General features: G+C 41.6%; 1 protein-coding gene across 7 annotated transcripts in view; it reads right to left on the bottom strand.

The window, feature by feature from the left end:
* LOC138754998 (craniofacial development protein 2-like) overlaps nt 1-21,445 on the bottom strand; it is a 218,839-nt gene that overhangs the window by 143,277 nt on the left and 54,117 nt on the right. For 2 of the 7 annotated variants that reach the window (XR_011351985.1, XM_069920118.1), the window contains exon 1: nt 19,861-20,086. The exons of 4 other annotated variants lie outside the window; for them this stretch is intronic. The gene's annotated coding sequence lies outside the window, so the exon portion shown is untranslated. Of the gene's footprint in view, nt 1-10,285; nt 12,242-19,860; nt 20,087-21,445 lie in introns of those variants that run through there. One more of the 7 variants, XR_011351988.1, reaches the window with a different exon arrangement.

Genomic DNA, 21,445 nt, shown 5'->3' with positions numbered 1-21,445 from the left:
GTCCTTGAAAGCTTCCTCCTGCTCTTCAGTCCACTGTCACTTGGTGCTATTTTGCAACAGCTTATACAGTGGGGAAAAAACCCTTGAGAGGTCAGGAAGAAACTTGCCATAATAATTCATCATGCCAAAAATAATCTAAGTTCCATAACACCCTTTAGGCTGGAGCCTCCTTGATAGCTCTCTCTTTGTCCTTCTCTGGGCAGAGCCCCTCAGCTGTGATCTTGTGTCCCAGGCAGGTCACACTCAGTGTCAGGAGCACACATTTGCTGTGTTTCAATCCCAGTCCTGCATCTGAGAACCTTTTCAACACCTGTTCCAAGTTAGCCAGATGGTCCACCTCCATGGTCCCCATGATCAAAGTATCATCCAGATACACCACTACCTGCAGAATCCCCTGCAGCAAAGTGTCCATTGTCCTTTGGAAAATGGGGGGACTGGACCCCACTTCAAACATCAGACAATTGTATTTCAATAATCCCTTATGCGTGTTAATTGTGACATACTCCTTTGAATCCTCATCGAGCAAAAACTGTTGGTAAGCATGGCTCATATCCAGCTTTGTGAATAGCTTACCCCCTGACAGGTCAGATAGATCATCCACCCATGGCAATGGATACTCCTCCAGCTTAAAGACCTGATTCACTGAAGGCTTATAGTCCCCACATATCCTCACTATTTTGTCTTTCAAAACTGGAACAATGGGAGCCGCCCACCTGGAAAATTGGATGGATTCAATGATACTCAACCACTGTCAACCTTTCATTTCCTCCTCCACCTTGTCTTTCATGGCGTAGGGCAATGGCCTGGGCTTAAAAAAAGTGGTGTGGCCTCAGGGCCAACATTGAATTTCACTGTCATGCCCTTCAATGTGCTCAGCTCATCCCTAAAAACATCACTGTACTGCTGTAGAATGTCCTCCGCCATGTGTGCAAACTTAATTTCATGCCTGTTGAGCCAGATTTTGCAAAGCCAACTGTGGCCCAAAAGACTGGGCCCACTACTCTTAGCTATCACCAGCCTGGCTTCTTCCTTCTGACCCCCAGCTGAAATATAACACCCCTAAATGAGGTATGTACTGCCCCGTAAAGGTCCTGAGTTTGAGCTTTGATAGTCTGATGGTAGGCAGGTTGGAGGTCACCTCACTGATGACCAATACTGTGGCCCTTGAACCTATCTCAAACTTAATATCCTTTCCTCTGATGGTGACCATGACAGAATATGGTTTCCACTCCAAACATAATGTAAACACGCATTGTCCCTTCATCTGCTTCTTCTTGGTAGTGTGTGGCTGCCAGAGCCCATTGAGTTTTCCTCTGCCCAGGTTTAACCTGATCCTTTGAACTCCTGCACTTCTTAGCTAAATGTCCTTTTTTGCCACAACCATAGCAGACAGTGTCTTTCAATTTGCTGTTATTTGCATCGTTCGACCCTCCACACTGAAAATATTTCACCCCCTTTGCCTGTATACCAGTCTCCCTCCTGACTTGGTATATTGCTGCTGAATATGACCCCCTCCCATGTCCTTTCTGGCATTATTAGTCACCATCTCCATGCCTTAGGCAATCTTTAGGGCTTTCTTGAAAGTCAGCGGTGGGTTTTCCCCCAACAAGTTGCATTGTATGGCATCATTATTAATACCACATACCAAGATGCTGGGAAAGCATGGTCATTAATGTAAGGTACAGGCTGGTCCAGTCTAACTTTTTGCACCAGTTGCACATAATGCCGCAGAAAATCAATAGATCAAAACCAGAACTCCCGAATCAATGCTTTAGGTGCGGTGTTGCAACCGGGACGGTTGTGCATGCAACCTGGTCATGTGACAAGGTGAAGTCCTTTTGGGTAGATCTAGGCCAAGTCCTGGAGAAAATTATAGGTAAACAGTTCCCTCAGGACCCAGAGTTGTTCCTGTTGGGAAATATATTGGACAATGAAGCTGTCCAAATTTCAAATCCAATTTGTGTTAATCGCATTGCAGTGGCCAGGAAGTGCATTGCGGTGACTTGGAAGTCTGACTCTATTCTTAGTATCAAGCGATAGAACAAGGAAATGCAAAGTTGCGTACTCCTAGAGAAAATAACTTACAATCTGAGAAACAAGTACAGCACCTTTCAGACGATTTGGCACTACATAGGTGCATGGAGGTGATTGTTTTACCGTCCTCTGCTACAACTCCCTCTCTCCTGCACTGATCCCGATCAAGGAAAGTCTAGAATGAGCACTGACCCGGAAGCTGTCCATTGAACCGTGATAGTCCCTGTTTCTTTTATTTGTTTCTTTTTTTATTATTTGTATTCTTATTCGTTTCCTTAATGTTAATGTGTGTTATTGTTATTGACATTGTAGTATGAATGAATCGTTTAGTTTTATAGGTGGGGGAGGGGGTGGGTAATGACGCGGGCTTGTATATATAGTCATAGAGAAAAGGAGTACATGTACATGTATATGAGATTGTGAACCGCCATCGTTGGCAGGACGCGGTATATGAGTGTACAGGCCTGTGTGAAAAATTATAAATAAAATATTCAAAAAAAAAAGATGTGGCTAAGTTCCTTATCAACTAATAAGTCTTTACCCCACAAACACTCAGGAGAAGAGAGTGTTTCTTAGCCACCACAGTAATTCCATTAGCACAGAAAAAGCATCCCAACCTCTCTTCATACTCCAGCCAATCTTCATTTCCTTCCACGAATTCACCGATAATCCCGAACATAGCCAAGCACACAGATCCAGCTTGAAACAGGTCAACATTGCCACAAAACCAGTTCACCTCATCACCAAAAATATGTGGTAACTTCTGCTTCAAAAAAGAAGCATTTGACAAGTTCAAGCTTGAAATAAAATCTTTATCTGCAACAGCAAAACAATAGATAGACAGATAATGAAACTTGTCTTTTTCGTCTGTAACACACAGCATGGCCTCCAATCTATATACAAGGCACACAGGAAGTAAAACCCTTCCCAGCCTCACTTTAAAAACAGCTCACATTATAACAGGTATATTAAGAGGAAAAAGGATAGTAAGGAACAAAACTGATCTCCTTAAAAATCAGAGTGTTCGGCTTTGTATGGAGCCAAAAGAGATGGGAGAGATCTTAAATGTTTTTTTTTAATCAGTATTCACTCAGGAAAAGGCCACAGAGTCATGAGAAGAAAGGAAAACAAGCAGTAAGATCATGGAACCTCTATAGATAAAAGAGGAGGAAGTGCTTGCTGTCTTAAAGCAAATAAGGGTGGATAAATCTCTAGGGCCTGACAAGTTATTCCCTCAGGCCTTGAGGGAGGCTAGTGTACAAATTGCAGGAGCTCTGACAGAAATATTTAAGATGTCCTTAGCCAGTGGTGAGGTGCCAGAGATTTGGAGGGTAGCCCACGTTGTTCTGTTGTTTAAAAAAGCCTCAAAAAGTAACCCTAGAAATTATAGGCAAATGAGTCTGATGACAGTAGTAGATAAATTATTGGAAGGTGTTCTAATAAATCAGATATATAATTATTTGGATTGCCATGGACTGATTAGGGATAGTTAACATGGCTTTGTGTGTGGTAAGTCATGTTTAACCGATCTTATAAAGTTTATTGAAGAGGTTACCAGGACACACCACTAGTCATAGACCTCCAGTCTGAGAAGCAATCATCCACCACCAAGGTCAGCACCAAGGGAGGGCATTCACAGGCATGTCTCCACCACCAAGTGAGGTGCTGTGCCTCACCATACTCTTGCGGCCATCGCTCGCCGTTACTCCACACCCGCATCACTAGTGTGCGTCAAGCGTCACTAGCATCTAGCTTGATGCTCGCTAGTGACTCTCCACGCAATAAAAGCAGCACTTTCAGATGCAATGCACAAACCCCATCCCTGGCGACAAGTAGGTCCCTTCTAGCCCACCCCCCCCAGCAACCTGCTAGACCCCCCAATCAACAGGTAGGTCCCTGCTGGCATCCCCCAACCCATTGCCAGGTAGGTCCCTGCATAAAACACTCTCCTTGTATAATGGTGCAAAAGAATTAGGGATATTTATTGAATATTATCACCCACAATTGGCAACTCCATCAAAGCGAAGTAGCACTGATTATGCAATTCACTCCATATTAGAGATAGTCTATCATCAGGCAAAAAGTAATTGAAACAGTTGATCATATACACAAGTATAATTCTGTCGCGCTGCAGTTAAATAGTTAGTTTTTAAAAAAAACAGTTCCAATAGATTACATTAAATTACTATATGGAAAGGGATAGAAAATAAATATTCTCAATTACAGTAGGGCAATAAAAAGGGGCCCTTTTGTGGTATTAGAGTAGTCCTTGATTAGTGTAACAAGGAGAAGTTCAAGATATTTTAATTTAATTTTATTTAGATATGGGCAGCATGGTTGGCGTAGCGATTAGTGCAGCGCTTTTACAGCGCCAGCAATTTGAATGACACTGTCTGTAAGGATGTAGGTTAATTGGATGGCATGGACTCATAGGCCAAAAGGGCCTGTTACCATGCTGTATGTCTAAGATTAAAAAAATAAATAAATAAATTTTCACCGGGCCCTCCGGCCCAGGCGCCCATTCTGCCCATATTCCCCGATTAATCTGCACACCTGCACATTTTGAAAGGTGAGAGGAAACCCACAGACACAGGGAGAATGTACAAATCTCTTAAAATCAGCGCTGGATTTGAATCCAGGTCATTGGCACTAACCGCTTCGCTAAGTATGCCGCTGTTGGAAGGAAACTGTTCTTGAATCTGGAAGGCAACAGTGAGAAAAGGTTATGACCAGGACACGTCCTTTATGATGTCAGCTGCCTTCTTGAGGCACTGACTCACAGAGGTGTCTGCAATTGATAGGAGGTTTGAACCTGTGATGGACCTGGCTACATTCATTACCTTCTGTAGTCTTCTGCATTCCTGGGCAGTCGAATTTCCAAACACATCTGTGATGCAACTTGTGAGTACGCTTTCCACAGTACACCTGTATAAGTTTGAAAAAGTATCCAGAAACATATCAAAATCTTCTTAGGTAGAGGTATTGGAGTGCCTTCTTTCTTCATGGTTGCCTTGATGAGCAGGCTCCAGTAGATGTCTTCTGAAATATGGAGTCCCAGGAACCTGAAGGTCGTGTCTCTCTCCACCTCTGTACCATCAATGGAGACAGATGTGTGGTCACTCGTCCTCTCATTTCTAAAATCAACAGTAAGCTCCTTCATCTTGGTGATGTTGAGAGCAAGATTGTCCTAAATTCTAATTCATCATTTCAAGTTATTCAGCCCACGATGGAGGTGTCATCAGTAAATGTATACATTGAGTTGGGTCTGAACCTGGCTACGCAGTCATAGGTGTACAGAGATTAGAAAAGGGACTAAGCATGCATCCTTGTGGTTCCCCCGTGTTGATGGTCAATGAGGAGGAGGTGATGTTGCAGATCTTCACTGATATGGGCCTGCTGATGAAGAAGTCGAGATCTAGTTGCAGAGCGAAGGATAGAGTCCCAGATTTTTTAGTTTGGTCAATATTCAAAATTCAATTTATTATCATGGTAATAAAACAGTGTCTTATTACATTAAATTCCTTTTTGCCTGCTGCAAGGCAGACAGATTCGCCACTGGCCAGGAATTGCCTAAGCACCTCTTATAATATGACATATAGTCAGACACAGTCAGAGAGAAAGAAGGAAAAGAGAATCCTCTCAGAGTCACCGAGGGTCCGTGGATTCACCTTCAATGCTTCTACAGCCCCTGCAGCCACAGAGTCCAGTCCAAACTATCATCAACCCGAGTGCTAGATCCAAGCCTCTGGCACAGACAGGAACCCTTCAATGCACTCAGCACCATCATAGTTCCAATGCCTGGTACCCCTTCAGCCAGTTTGAGCCAATCTCCAGCAGTCCGCAGCCCAGCACGAGTCTCCCAACAGCAGTCTGAGGCAGCCTTCAGCATCCACAGGTTCCTTGTCTCGAGTCGCCAGCAGCCCATCACATGCACTGATCCCTCAGCTGCAGAGCCCCCTCACTGCTCCACCGCCATAGTCACCATCCCTTTGGGTTGTCTCCTCCGCTTCTCCTTCTCAGATGAGGGTGATCTTCCAATTGTCTGGTGCCCTACTCCAGTCCTCCACTTCACCTGAGTCTGCAGCCCCTTGTGACTGCAGCCAATTAATGGTGCCGCCATCTTGGGCACAAACCGGTGGGCACAGAATTTTGCTGGTTGGATAATGTTGATTGCCATTTTTAATACAATTTGGACAAATCAGTGTAAAATACAAATGTTCTGATCTTGAGTCAAAACAATTGACAGCCAGTGCCAATGTTGCTAAGATTGGCAGAATTCAAAACAGTATAACCACCATGGCGTCAGCTATCTGCTCAAAGCAGAGTGTCCTGCTGAGGAGTAGCAGTGCACGTTATGCAGAGTAGTCCACCATTGTTTGAAAATTCATTATTTAGTTATCACAGTATGCCACAATTCCTCAGATCAGCGAGTGAATTTCAAAGACAATGAAGAAGATCATTCTGTTGATTTGGAGTCAGTGTTTGCTCTTTGTTGCTGCCACCAGAGCAATCAACCACTTGTAGCCGTGATTATTTGCAACTTGTGAATCGATGTGGTGATTGATAAGGGCATGCCTGTCAACATGATGAGGAACAAACTTTCAACAACCTTTACTGTCATCCTATTCAAGCTCAGCAAGCAAATCCCAAGACATTTCTCACACTGACAGTTCTGGGAACATTTTCATCCCAAATAACATTCAAATCCCGGTGTATGGACATGACACATTCTGTAATCACAGGTGACAGTGATACTTGAGTTTTGACACATGTCAGCTTCTTGAAGAGATCACTTAGTGCAATGCTTACATTCCATAACATCCAGTCCACTTCCCTAATTTTTTTCCCCTGGGTTTGTATAGCTAATTGCACCACAGTGGCAAAGCAGTTCCACTGTCTCAGAGACCCAGTTTAATCCTCTCCTTGGGTACCATCTATATGCACCCTTTCTCCCCATGGTCTGATTTCTTCCCACATCCCAAAATTGTACTAGCAGGATCATTGGCTATTGCAAGTGTGACAGGTTATATTATATTTTATATTGTATGTATGTTTGTAAAAGAGATAGATTGTGGGGGTTTCGTGTAGGCCACTTCATAAACATACATTAACATTTCACAAAAGACATCTCATTTGAAATGCAAGACCTATGCATAAGCAGAGACTTCATGTCCACAGAGTCTTTACAGAAACTTTGGAGAATGCCTATGGAGACATCACGTAGGTGTCAATTGGACTGATGTTGGGGAATGAATGGGACTATTGTCTTTAAAGCACAGATGTCCAGGCAGAAACTGATTCTGGTGCCAGAAATCTGTCTGGTTGCTGTTTGTTGTTCTAAGAGGGGTCACGTGGTTTTGCAAACAGTGAGAGAGAGAGAGAGAGAGAGAGAGAGAGAGAGAGAGAGAGAGAGAGAGAGAGAGAGAGTGAGAGAGAGAGAAGACAGTTCTACAGTGGGTTTTGAGGCTGCAACATGGCAAGCTGGCAGGCTTGTTAAAACTCCATTTTGAAGATGAGTTGTGAGTTCTGAGTTCAGTCTGTTCAAAACCCTTGTAGTCCTTACAAGAGGACTTTTGACCATTTGATTAGGTCCAATCATGACTCCCATATCCCCAAGATGTACAAAGTTGGGTCAATTTTCTGCTGTAAATTATCCCCATTGTGTAGGCGTGGAGTATAATCTGAAGGGACTTGCTGGAAAAGTGAGGAGAACAAAATGGCATTCGTGGAGGTTAATTGTATCAGGATAGGTGATGGACAGTGTTCTTGCTTGAATTGACTTTGGCTAGCTAGAGTGTTTCTCCTGAAATAAGGAAAACAAGAGGAACTCTGTGGTGACCTTGAAGAGGAGGTTATCATTTGGAAAACCCATAATGGGGCAAGTTTCTTCAGCAAGACATTGAAGTGACTGATTGGAGGAAATGAGTTTGTGTGTGTCCAACAAGCAACAAGTCTCTCTCTGAAACCAGTAAGAACCTTCCTGAGTGGTAACCATTCACCTTTAAACACCAGCCCGGTGAAAATTCATAAATGTTAAATTCTGTGCACAGTATAAGAATTGCCTGGTACTAGTGAACTTGGAGAAGTGAAAAGTGAATGACTGGACAGCGAAACAATGAACTTTCCTGAATATATACACATCACATATACGTGTGCTTAGAATTAGAAGGGGGTTGTTAAGTTGTTAAGTTAATAATGATAAGTTAAAGATTGATCCTGTTTTTTTGTTTAAAGAAAATTAAAAGCAACTTTTGTTTAAGTCACCATTGTCTTGTGAATTTCTATTGCTGCTGGGTTTTGGAGTCCTCTGGGCTCATAACACAAGTTACATCTTTGTTTCATTACTAGGAAAAAGGACTCTAGAGGAATTGATGGGCATGTGAGAGAGAATCAAGTTGCAGGTGTGCAAAGAAATAACTGGGGGAGGGAAAGGACACCTAAGAGCTGACGTGGACTCTGCGTGAATGGTGAATGAAAGCAGGGAGCTCTGAACTTGGTTGAAAACCAATTACGCAGTCAAAGGATTCCTTCTCGCTTTTGCACATGGATGAAAGTCCTCTCCTTTTTATCATCTTTGGAAGGGTTGGATAGAAGAGACAACAAAACATGTCAAAACTAGATGAGTGGTCATGGTGCCTCCAGCACAGAAACAAACCCTCATTCAAGCAAGAACACTGACCATCATCTATCCTGATACAATTAACCTCCACGAATGCCATTTTGTTCTCCTCACTTTTCCAGCAAGTCCCTTCAGATTATACTCCATGCCTACACAATGGGGATAATTAACAGCAGAAAAGTGACCGAACTTTGTACATCTTGGGGATATGGGCGTCATGATTGGACCTAATCGAATGGTCAAAGGTCAGTGTCATGCCAAACCAATGATTAAATTATCTTCAAACTCAATGCCTGCGAGCAGTGTGTACAACTTGATTGAAGACAGGCCATCACTATGTTGTACTTCCAGGAGGATCTGTTCCTATCTAACGGATTTCTCAAAATGCTCCTCTTCAAGAGACTCACAGTCATTGAAGAAGAAATCAACAGTATGTTCTACAAGGCCTCAGAGGAACACTAAACAGTGGGGAGAAGATGGTGTATCTACAAATTTACTGACGATACCATGGTAGTGGGTTGTATAAAAAAAGGTGATGAGTCAGCATCTTCTGCCTTCAACCAACCCTGTCAGCCTGGAGACAAGGTGGCAGAATAGTGTGTTGGTTGTACGAGTGTCAGACCCAAATCTATCGAACAAAACAACATCATATGTAAGATGTTATTCCATCCTTGAGTATAATGGCAAATCCATCCTGAAACAGAAAGGAGATCATTGAAGATACCCCATGGAAATTTTACTTTGCAAGATCCACAAAAAATTCGTAATGAGCTTCAGTGAAGCGAGGTCATCACAAGGTTATCCTGAAGTGGCAGTTGGGACAGGTTTTGGACAATGTTTAACAAGCCCATTAACAAATCAAGAAAACAAATGATTAAAGAGGAAGATTTAGTTTGCAGGAATGCAAAATCAATAAAGGCTTTGCAACTCTAGCAGCCACAATGTCAAACCTACCAGAATGGATGCAAATAATCGGTTGTCTCTGTTCACAGGTTTACGCTGCTGCTAGGTTGCTCACTGTTGATCATTGCGGTCAAATGTCCACAGTGGAAGTCGCAAGTTCCAGTTCCACGAAAGCATTTGAAGCTGGATGGGGTGTTCATGGGGGCTGGAGTGTCACCAGCAACTCAGAACCCCTTCTCCCTCTCCCTTGGGCCTCTTCCTCTTCCCTCTCCCTTAGGCCTACTCCCTCTCACTCTGGCCTCCTTCCTCTCCCTTGGGCCTCCACTCTCTCCCTCAGGTCTCCTCCCCTCCCCCTCCTTCAGGCCTCCTGTCCCTACCGCAAATTCAGGCCTCCTCCCCCTCTTTCTCCCTCAGGCCTCCTCCATCTCCCTCAGGCCTCCTCCCACTCCCACGGGCCTTGTGCCCCTACCGTGGACTCAGGCCTCTTCTCACTCTCAAAGACTCTGGCTTCCTCCCTCTCCCTAGGGTGTCCTCACCCTCACCCTCCCTCAGGCCTAGTCCCTGATTGCAAAAGCAAGGCTAAAATATTATTTTATTTTTAAACTTTATTTATTTGTTCAAAATACAGATAATAAGTAACATATATAACAATAAACAAAGCATGAACATTATATTTTATATATATTAAAAAAAAAGAAAGAAAAAAGGAAAGAAACCCCCCCCCCCTTTCAGCCAACTCTCCTAAGGAGAGCCATAAAGAAAAGAGAAAAAAATAAAGAAAAGTAAAGCATACATATTAAAATCTAGTCAATATAAATCAAAATATAAATATTCTGAATATAACAAGCACCTATTAATAAAAAAAACTATAATTATCTGTGAAACATATATAATTTTTTCCATTATTAAACAATATTTCATCTCATTATGCCAAAAGTCTCAAATTTAATCATTTCAGGTAAAATCATATCTCTGCCAAACACACGTTTTACCAAAGATCGAACTTGATAAAAATATGCTTTCGCCTAATCGGATTGTTTAAACCCCGAACATTAAAAGTAGCAAACTTCAACTTTGACATATCCACTAATATTACTAAACACTAATAATATCAATATATAAAGACTCAGATCAACGTAAATAGGCCCTCCAATAGGAGAAAAAGAAACCACAAATTAAAGTCTAAATAAAATGAAAAGAAAATAAAAGAAAAATAAACCCAAAAAAAACTACCAAAAGGTAGTAATCCCTAAACAAAAGTTGGGTGTGGATCACCCACCAATGGCTGATGACTAGTAGAACATAGAGCAAATTTCTCCCCCCCACCCAAACAAAGAATAACAACAAGATATCATAATGACATAAAAAGAAAATAAAAATAAAAAAGTTCTTCTACCAATCCAAGAAATTCCAGACTCGGCGACCCCATTTCAAGGAAACGGACTCTTTCCATTCCCATTTTTCCCATTTCTGCCATTTCTTCCATTTCCAGAACAACCAGATTTTTCTTTAGGAGACAATGGTGGGCTACGTCTTTGTCCTCTTACATCTGGCAACGAGTCAGAAAAATTCATTGCTTCACACTTTCTCAAAAAACTGAGATTGAAAGTCTCCACAAAACACCTTCAACACTGCCGGATAGCGAAAAGTAGACTTATAACCTTTACGCCACAAAACTTCTTTAACTGGATTAAATCGACACTGACGCTGAATAACCTCTTGACTCAAATCAGGATAGAAAAAAACTACTATTCTGAATCATTAACGGAGCATGTCATTGTCTAGCGTTTTGCACTGCTAAATAATTCAAACATCGAATTATCACGGGTCTCTGTGATTGACCAGGTAGAGGTCTTCTTAAGGCTCTATGAGCTCTTTCCAATACCAGACCTCCAGAGAAAAATTCCTGCCCCAGTATTTGTGGAATCCATTCGGTAAAAAAACGAAGAGGATCTTGTTCTTCCATACCTTCTGGCAAACCAACAATCTTCACATTATTCCTTCTACTTTGATTCTCCATATAATCTACTTTCCTCTCTAACCCTCTCACGTTCTCGCAATTCTTTAACGGATTCTTCCACCTCCAGCACTTTTTCTGTATTAGAAGCCACTTGTTGTTGACATTTCAAAAAAGCAGCCTGAAATTGTTTAAAATCCTCACAAGATGCTTCCACTCGTATTTTAACTGTATCCATTTCCAAACTGAGCCTCTGAGACATTTCATTCAACATAGGCTGAATGATAAGGCTTAGCTGTTTACATTGTAATTCGGAAAAGCTCAGCCCTGCTTTCTCTTGCGTGGTGGCAGAACCAGGTAACGGCAGCTCCTGCTGCATCTCAACAACAGGCAGTTTAACAGTTTTACTGCGGGTCTGGACTCCCAGCAACTGCACCCCGACTTCCTCAGGGGGCCAACGCTGTTCTCCCCCCGCAACCCGTTGTTGCTTCAAAAACTCACAAAAAAAGACCAAAATATTCAGATTGGAGATTATCCTGGGGTATTTCAAGCAATGGAGTTGTCTTCTTACATGCCCCCTCCGTTAAAGTCAGCAGGCTACCAGGATCGGGATCCACATCAGGGGCACACGCACCTTCCTCCTGAGAACGGGTAATTCCAGCGATGTCCTTCTCCTGGTGAGTAGTAGTCATTTTTTCAGCTCCCACAGGCAATCTCTGTGGTTTATGCTTGAAAGAAAGCAAACCTGAAGTTGTAGCAGACTGTTTAGGCTCAAAATCTTCAACACTCCGAAAATATAGTTTCTTCTGTACTTGAGGTTTAATCTTTTTACCATTAATAGCCATAACAATTCCTTGTTACTTTAAACTAAGTTTAAAAAAATTTAAACCTGAAAACAAAGAGTTAAAAACGGGTTCTTAAAAGTCTGGCCAGAGAGGTCGAGATTACACGTCTAGACTCTACGCCACCTTGCCACGCCCCCACAAGGCTAAAATATTCTGATGAAGGTTTAACTCTCCACAGATACTGCCTGAATTGATGAGTGTTTCCAACATTTCCCCCTTCCATGTTGTCCTGCAGCCAGGGCTTGGTTCAACCTCTGATTGAAAGGGGACCCAAGCAGGGAAGATTGTAGGTGCTTCTGGGAGTAATTCAGAAGACAGGATAAATTCACCCAAAAAGAAGAAAGATTATTCAGGCAACGGTGGCTGATTATTGGGAAGGCAGAAGATTGAGTAGCCGTTATCACCCAACAGAAGGCATGAAGAAAAGCAAAGGGAGGAAATGAAATTAGCCAATAACATAAAAGAGGATACCAAAAGTTTTTTTTCCCCTGATGTATGTATATCTGACACCCCAGGGAATAGTCCTAACCTGTTACACCTTTCCCTGTAACTCATTTCCTCAAATCTTGGTAACATCCTTTTAAATCATTTCTGCACTCTTTCAATCTTATTGATACTTTTCCTATAGTTGGGTGACCCGTACTGCCCAAAATAGATTGGATAGATTGGGAGAATGGACAAAGAAATGGCAGATGGTATACAGTGTAGAAAAGTGTATGGTCATGCATTTTGGAAGAAGGAATAAAGAAATTAACTATTTTCTAAATGGGGAGATCATTCAGAAAGTAGAGATCTAAAGGGGCTTTGAAGTCCAAGTGCAGGATTTGCAGATTGAATGGGTAAGGAAGGCAAATACAATGTTGGCATTCATTTTGAGAGGAATAGAATATGAAAACAATTATGTATTGCTGAGGCTTTACAAGGTGTTGGTCAGACCACATTTGTAGCATTGCAAATAGGTTTGGGCTCCATATCTAAGGAAGGATGTGTTGGTGAGGGTACAGAGGAGATTCATGAGAATTATCCCTGCAATGAGAGGGTTAACGAATGAGGAGCATTTGATGACTCTGGGCCTGTACTCGCTGGAGTTTAGAAGGATGAGGGCAGATCTCAATGAAACGTTCCAAATATTGAAAGGGCTGGATAGTGTGGAAGTGAAGAGGGTGTTTCCATTCGTGGGAGAGTCTAAGACAAGAGGCCACTGCCTCAGAATGAAAGGGCATTCCTTTAGAACAGAGATAAGAAGTTTCTTCAGCCTGAGAGTGGTGAATCTGTAGAATTTGTTGCCACAGATGGCTGTGAAGACCAAGACATTGGCTAGATTTAAAGCAGAGTTTGATTGGGTGATGATAAGTAAGGCTGTTAAAGGTTATGGGGAGAAGGCTGGAGAATGGGGTTGGGAGGAAAAATGCATCAGCTTTGATCTGAATGGCAGAGCAGACTTAATGGGCTGAATGGCATCATTCTTACTCCAGCCTCATAGTCTTATGGTTTGTTAACTGTTAAAATATCCATTAACACAGTTGTCAGTTGATCTTCGTGATGCCACCATCATCACCCTGTACAAAAACAAAGGCGAGAAATCAGACTGCTCAAACTACAGGGGAATCACGTTGCTCTCCATTGCAGGCAAAATCTTCGCTAGGATTCTCCTAAATAGAATAATACCTAGTGACGCCGAGAATATTCTCCCAGAATCACAGTGCGGCTTTCGCGCAAACAGAGGAACTACTGACATGGTCTTTGCCCTCAGACAGCTCCAAGAAAAATGCAGAGAACAAAACAAAGGACTCTACATCACCTTTGTTGACCTCACCAAAGCCTTCGACACCGTGAGCAGGAAAGGGCTTTGGCAAATACTAGAGCGCATCGGATGTCCCCCAAAGTTCCTCAACATGATTATCCAACTGCACGAAAACCAACAAGGTCGGGTCAGATACAGCAATGAGCTCTCTGAACCCTTCTCCATTAACAATGGCGTGAAGCAAGGCTGTGTTCTGGCACCAACCCTCTTTTCAATCTTCTTCAGCATGATGCTGAACCAAGCCATGAAAGACCTCAACAATGAAGACGCTGTTTACATCCGGTACCGCACGGATGGCAGTCTCTTCAATCTGAGGCGCCAGCAAGCTCACACCAAGACACAAGAGAAACTTGTCCGTGAACTACTCTTTGCAGACGATGCCGCCTTAGTTGCCCATTCAGAGCCAGCTCTTCAGCGCTTGACGTCCTGCTTTGCGGAAACTGCCAAAATGTTTGGCCTGGAAGTCAGCCTGAAGAAAACTGAGGTCCTCCATCAGCCAGCTCCCCACCATGATTACCAGCCCCCCCACATCTCCATCGGGCACACAAAACTCAAAACGGTCAACCAGTTTACCTATCTCGGCTGCACCATTTCATCAGATGCAAGGATCGACAATGAGATAGACAACAGACTCGCCAAGGCAAATAGCGCCTTTGGAAGACTACACAAAAGAGTCTGGAAAAACAACCAACTGAAAAACCTCACAAAGATAAGCGTATACAGAGCCGTTGTCATACCCACACTCCTGTTCGGCTCCGAATCATGGGTCCTCTACCGGCACCACCTACGGCTCCTAGAACGCTTCCACCAGCGTTGTCTCCGCTCCATCCTCAACATCCATTGGAGCGCTTACATCCCTAACGTCGAAGTACTCGAGATGGCAGAGGTCGACAGCATCGAGTCCACGCTGCTGAAGATCCAGCTGCGCTGGATGGGTCACGTCTCCAGAATGGAGGACCATCGCCTTCCCAAGATCGTGTTATATGGCGAGCTCTCCACTGGCCACCGTGACAGAGGTGCACCAAAGAAAAGGTACACGGACTGCCTAAAGAAATCTCTTGGTGCCTGCCACATTGACCACCGCCAGTGGGCTGATATCGCCTCAAACCGTGCATCTTGGCGCCTCACAGTTTGGCGGGCAGCAACCTCCTTTGAAGAAGACCACAGAGCCTACCTCACTGACAAAAGGCAAAGGAGGAAAAACCCAACACCCAACCCCAACCCACCAATTTTCCCCTGCAACCGCTGCAATCGTGTCTGCCTGTCCCGCATCGGACTTGTCAGCCACAAACGAGCCTGCAGCTGACGTGGACTTTTTACCCCCTCCATAAATCTTCGTCCGCGAAGCCAAGCCAAAGAGTTGTAATATAATATAATATAACAATTACAGCACGGAAACAGGCCATTGGGCCCTTCTAGTCCGCACCGAACCAAACACCCCTTTCTAGTCCCACGTCCCTGCACAATGCCAATTAAATTCACACTGTGTGTGACCCAATTAAATTCACTGTGTGTGACCCAAAAAAAAAATAGCTGAATGCTGGATGTAGAAAAATCCCTTGAACTTCACAGTGCAAAAACTATGGTATTGTAAACCTTATTACAGCCAGACACGTCTCCATCCAAGACTGTGCAGTCACCACTACCCAGGATGGGCCCGACACCACCAATCAGGACTAGGCAGCCACCACTACCCAGGATGAGTCTGTCACCATCCCTTTTCAATTTGTAATTACTTCTTGAATGTGCAAACCAATCTTTTGTGATTCATGCTCAATCTCTCCCAAGACACTCTACACAACAGCATGCTGCAATCTTTCACTATTTAAATAATTGTGGCAGCAAGGTTAGTGTAGCAGTTAGCACAATGTTATTTCAGTGCCTGCGATCTGGATTCGACACCATCATAGTCTGGACAATCTTCTGTGACTGTGTGGGTTTCCACCAGTCCCCCAATTTTCTCCCACCCTTTAGGTTGTAGGTTAATTGGGGTATTTGGGCGGCATGCACCAGAAGGCTGTATGTCTAAATTTTAAAAACTTCTTAAAAAAATCTTTCTGTCTGGTGTCCAAAGGTTGCTATTCGATCCAAATCTTTCCATCCCCACAAGTTAACCTTGATTAGAGGGAGGGGTTAGATTAGTCAGAGGATTTTTGTTTTGTTTTCTTTTTCTTTTTAGCTTTTCTTTAGTTAACTGGTCAACGTGAGTTTAATTATGGTTTATCATGGATTATATTATTAATTAAAATAGAATTCACCCTTTGTTTATATGAAGCTATTGTTAATTTTGTCTCATCTATTTTCTATCCAGAATTATATGGGATAAATTATGAAAAAGGGATAAACTGTCAATTACCATATTGATAGAATTTGATATCTTAAGAAACAAGTTAAATAAACAATTATGGGTAGGTTTTTGATTTACATGATATGTTTAATTTGTGATGTGTATATGATATGACCTGTCATTTGTTATATTTAGATGACTTTGTATGTAAGATTTATATATTAAAATCTCTAAAAATATTTTTAAAAGAAAAGAAAATTAAAAGTCCAATCTTCTATTTTTCTGAACAAAGAGGATGACCCTATATCTCCATTTTGTTGCCTTTAGACTCTTCCCATCTGCAACATTTCCCTGTTACCCTTCCTAATTACTGTCTAGATGGATTCAACAAGCTACTCCTTATAACATCTCTCACTATCATCCTGATCTCATCCACAATTAAGAGTGCTTCCCCACACCCACCACACCACCCCCCCCCCCCACCTTACCTTCCTGCCTATCCTTCTGGATATACTAATACCCCTGGATGTTCACTTCCCATTCATTTCCATCCTGCAATTAGTTCTCTCAATAGTCACTTTACATGGGGCAGATTCTGCAGAATTGGAAGCACAGTCGAAGCCTCATTGTCCGGAATTCAGTCAACCAGTAACCCAATCAACCAGCAAAATAAGATGAAGTAAATAAATAAATAAATGGAAATAAATAAGAATAAATGCATTTTTAGATAAAAGTTTAAAATTGTAAAAGTAAATGTTCTCTGAATCAACACACAACCTCTTTGTGAAGATGGGAGCAAACATCCAGCCAGGGGAGTTCTCCAGTCATGCCCGCTCGCAGCAGCTGAATAAAGTTGTGTTAGAATAAAATGGCACCACCCAGGATGAAGAGTCGGCCAATGCTGCTCACCACTGGGGCAACTGTTCCAAAATGCCTAGTCGGAACCTTTTTTTGTATTAGATATATTAGTAAGACTTCATCTGTAAACTCAGGGGACTGTGGGTTCATTATGATGGCAACACGGTTAGCATAGTGGCTTAGTGCAACACTAGCCAAGGTTCAAATTTAAATTTTGTAAGTTGCAGGAATTACCTGATTAAAGTGAACTTTATATAATGTAATTAAATACTACAGGACTGATTTTTATCAAATTCCTTTACATTTTGCACTGGCTTTATTTTTTAAACTGTATTCTTAAGCAGGTATATTAGTTAGTGTCACAGTGTGACTCAGCCAAGTGGAAAATTCACATATTCACTATCTGCGATCTTCATAGGTGCCAGCTAATGGGGTTCCAACTCTATTATCATTTACTCAGCAGTTTTCAGTTGAGTTATTTTTGATAATACAAAAGTTACATAATTTAAACTTGTCAAATACAGTAAAATGCCTGGTATGTAGATGCCAGATAAGTATATTTTGAGATTTACTCTTACAGCAACTAATACCCCTGCATTAAGAATGAACAGTTTAAAAGACAAAATTACTATACTGTACAAATTTCACTTGCATGAATACCATATATAATCTTTAAAGCATTTGACTTTATTTTCAGTCACTTTATTTGAAAACATTTAACCATTCCTCCCCCTCCATGGTGCCGCCCGAAAGATGAACAGTAACATTTTATATTATTAGATAATTAACCAACACACCCACACACAACACCCCCCCCCCCCCCCCACCAACCAAGTTTACAGATAAAGCTTCTGACCGGGACAACTCCCACTAAGCAGGGATGAGGAGACACTTAAAGAAAGTCACCCCAATGGATCACGTCATCAACCAGCTCTTTATATTGGGTGACACCATTGCTGCTTCAGACAATTTTATTCATACAACTGCTACGAGCAAAGCACAACCCAGCCACTCCGCTGCCTGAATATTTGATCCCATCTTCACCAATGGTTTATGCGTTACTTCAGAGAACATTTACTTTTACAATTTTAATCTTAGTTTTTTTTTACTTTCTATTTTATTCTTATATTTTTTTATTTATTTTCCTCTTTTTTTGCCAGTTGCTTGAGGGTATCAGTTGTTTGCATTCCATATACCAGGTGTTTTACTGTACTCAACTCTGATTTAGCGATGTGATATTTTCTATGTGGAATTCACATCACATCATTACCCTAGGGCTGTGGATTCTGAACTAAACTAGTTATTCTTCTGACTAAATGTCCTCTAGAATGCTCATAAATGACAATATAAAATAATTGATGAGATTTTAAGAGATCCTTTGGTGTAAACTATGCAGGCTATATTTTTAATGTTAATTGGGCTGAGGGATTTTATTCGAGTGAATCGATCCCAATAGTATATGACAAGTGAAGAACAGCAATTTATTATTTTTATTGCAGTAGAAAGGCACAAAAAGTTCCAGCGTACGCTTATCGACCAAAGACTTGACAATGCACAGCATTATGAGATACTTGGAACAACACAGCTAGGTTGGAACAGTGACGAGTTGCATTTTAGAATGCTATTTAATAAAGAAACTCCCCGGTCCCTGAGATGATTAACATCACCAGTTGTAACAAAGAGCCACAGTTGCTGCCCATATTAAGCACAAGGAACACAGACTTCCTGCCAGTAACAAAAACCAAATGCCACTGGTACCCCATATATCCCTAAATACACAAACAGTAAATACATACTGAAGTATTTGGATAACTTTAACACAAATTAATAAGCACACAATCATCTTTAAATACCTAAAAGGAAGTAATATTTCACGAACTACAGTACATTTATTGAAATGTATTAATAATTTCAAAGTTCAAAGTTCAAGAAGTGATAGATTTTGAAATCACAAGGAACAGATGAGTGCATAATGATTATTCTCTCTTCCAACAGCTGCTAGAAATAAGTGGCCTAGAAACTCATGGGCATCCTTCTGCAGGTAATGATTGGCTCTTGAACATGTACATGGGTATTTAAAAATACTTCAGATGATGCCTGGGGAAAACCTAACTTGTACATTGATAGCAAATCGCCTGAGAATGAAGGCTGGGTGTATGGTTGAAAACGGGTATGTCCTGAGAAATCGGCTCCTTCAGCCTCATACGCTTATCCTGAGATAAAACAGGCAAATTTATACGTTCAAGAAAACGTGCATGGAAGTGAAATTATTCTTAAATTCAGAAGTAGAATAGAATAAAATTGTTTGAAAGTCTCTTTAAGTTGGGGGGCGTGGCAAGATGGCATAAGGATCAGACGTGCCTTCCAGTCCTCTCCCGACTCTTTGTTATTGTTTTGTCTAGAAATGTCCGTTAAAACTTTTTAAAAGTTTAAAAATAGTTAGAGGTGTTAGGCTAATCCCTGATGGTACAGTTGTTGAAGAAAAGTAAAAAAAAAACAGCAACAGATTGTCAAGAAACTACATTTTCCAGGACTTCAAGATTCCAAGCCTACCTGCACACGGGAAGCCAGACTACAGTGCGAGATGGACCCAGGGGAGGAGATCCGAGGTTCGGCAGCGGAGTCCAGTTCTTTGTCGGTAGGACTCTTTGAAGATGGCGCCCGGCAGTCCTTAGAACAAAGGGCTAGCCGGGCGCATGTGCGAGAATCAGCATTAGCTGTAAATATTATGAATGAACCTTTACTCCTTCAACGCTGTCTGCTGAAAATCCGACAGGGAGTGGAGATTTAACCTTGGATAAAGCACCAGTGCTGCAAGATGTACTATTAACAAAGGAGACTTTACTAAAACCCGATTTACAAGAAGTATTTGATAAAATATGGGGTAAGAATATCCCTAGCCACAGACCTCCAGATACTGCTGAGGAGGCTGTGGCAGGGGTTTCTACACGCAGCCAAACTATAAGAAAAACTGCTAAAGTTAAAATGAGGGAAGAAATAGAAGATCCTTCAGTGAAACAGAAACGGTAGGAGCCTATTGTAGTTGAATCTACTCAAATGGATATGTATTTTCAGAATTTTGAAACCAAGATATATCTTACAATGACGCAATTATCCAGAGTTGTAGTTCAAACTAATACTGAGCTTCAGGTTTTGACGGAAACTATCACTAAACAGATGGCTGATTATGGAGCTTTCAAGCTTGAAGTGAAAGAAAAATTTGAAGATGTTGATCATGAAATGGATATAGTACAGGAACAAATGCAAGAAGTAAATAAAACAATTGAAGATTTACAAATTCAGAATAAGAATCTGATGAAAAAGGTTGATTATTTAGAAAATCAATCTAGACGGAATAATATAAAAATTGTTGGTTTACCAGAAGGTATGGAAGGACCGGATCCAAGAAAATTTTTTACTGAATGGATCCCGCAGGTGTTAGGACGGGATAAGTTCCCGGACGGTTTAATTTTGGAACGTGCCCATAGAGCTTTAAGAAGAAAGTCATTTTCAGGACAAAATCCAAGATCGGTTTTGGTTCATTGTTTAAATTATTGCGAGAGAGAGACAATTTTGCGCACGGCTATAAGAAATGCACAACAAAGAAGATCCCCCTTAATGGTCGAAAATAATCGTGTTTTCTTTTATCCGGATTTGAGTCAAGAAGTTATGTTTCAACGGCGTGAATTTAATCCTGTGAAAGAAGTGTTATGGAGAAAAGGATATCAAGCAACATTTAGATATCCAGCAGTATTGAAGATTTTTCAAGATGGTTATCAACCCAAATTTTTTGATAATCCTAAGGAGGCTATGGATTTTGCTCAATCTTTGTCAATTACGCAATTTCAAGAAAGACGTAGTCCACCACGGTCTCCAAAGAGAGTGGAGACAGAAGAAGGGAGTCGATTTTCAAGAAGAAATGGAGATAAGGGAGATAAGAGAGATAAAATTGTTCAGAAAAATTTGGAGATGGAAGAAGGGAAATGATCCCCAAGAAGAGATGGAGATAAGGGTGGCCGTAGAGATTAAATTGATTAAAAGAAAATTCTGGAGATGGTTTTAGATAATGATTATGTTAATATGATATGGGGGTTGGGAGAGGGGGCTGGATGGGCAGTATTTTCCAGCAGTCATCAGC

Source organism: Narcine bancroftii, chromosome 1 (assembly GCF_036971445.1).
Source record: "Narcine bancroftii isolate sNarBan1 chromosome 1, sNarBan1.hap1, whole genome shotgun sequence".
In the NCBI taxonomy this organism is placed as follows: domain Eukaryota; kingdom Metazoa; phylum Chordata; class Chondrichthyes; order Torpediniformes; family Narcinidae; genus Narcine; species Narcine bancroftii.
The sequence above is the reverse complement of the archived record's forward strand: the minus strand, read 5'-3'. Positions and strand labels throughout refer to the sequence as shown.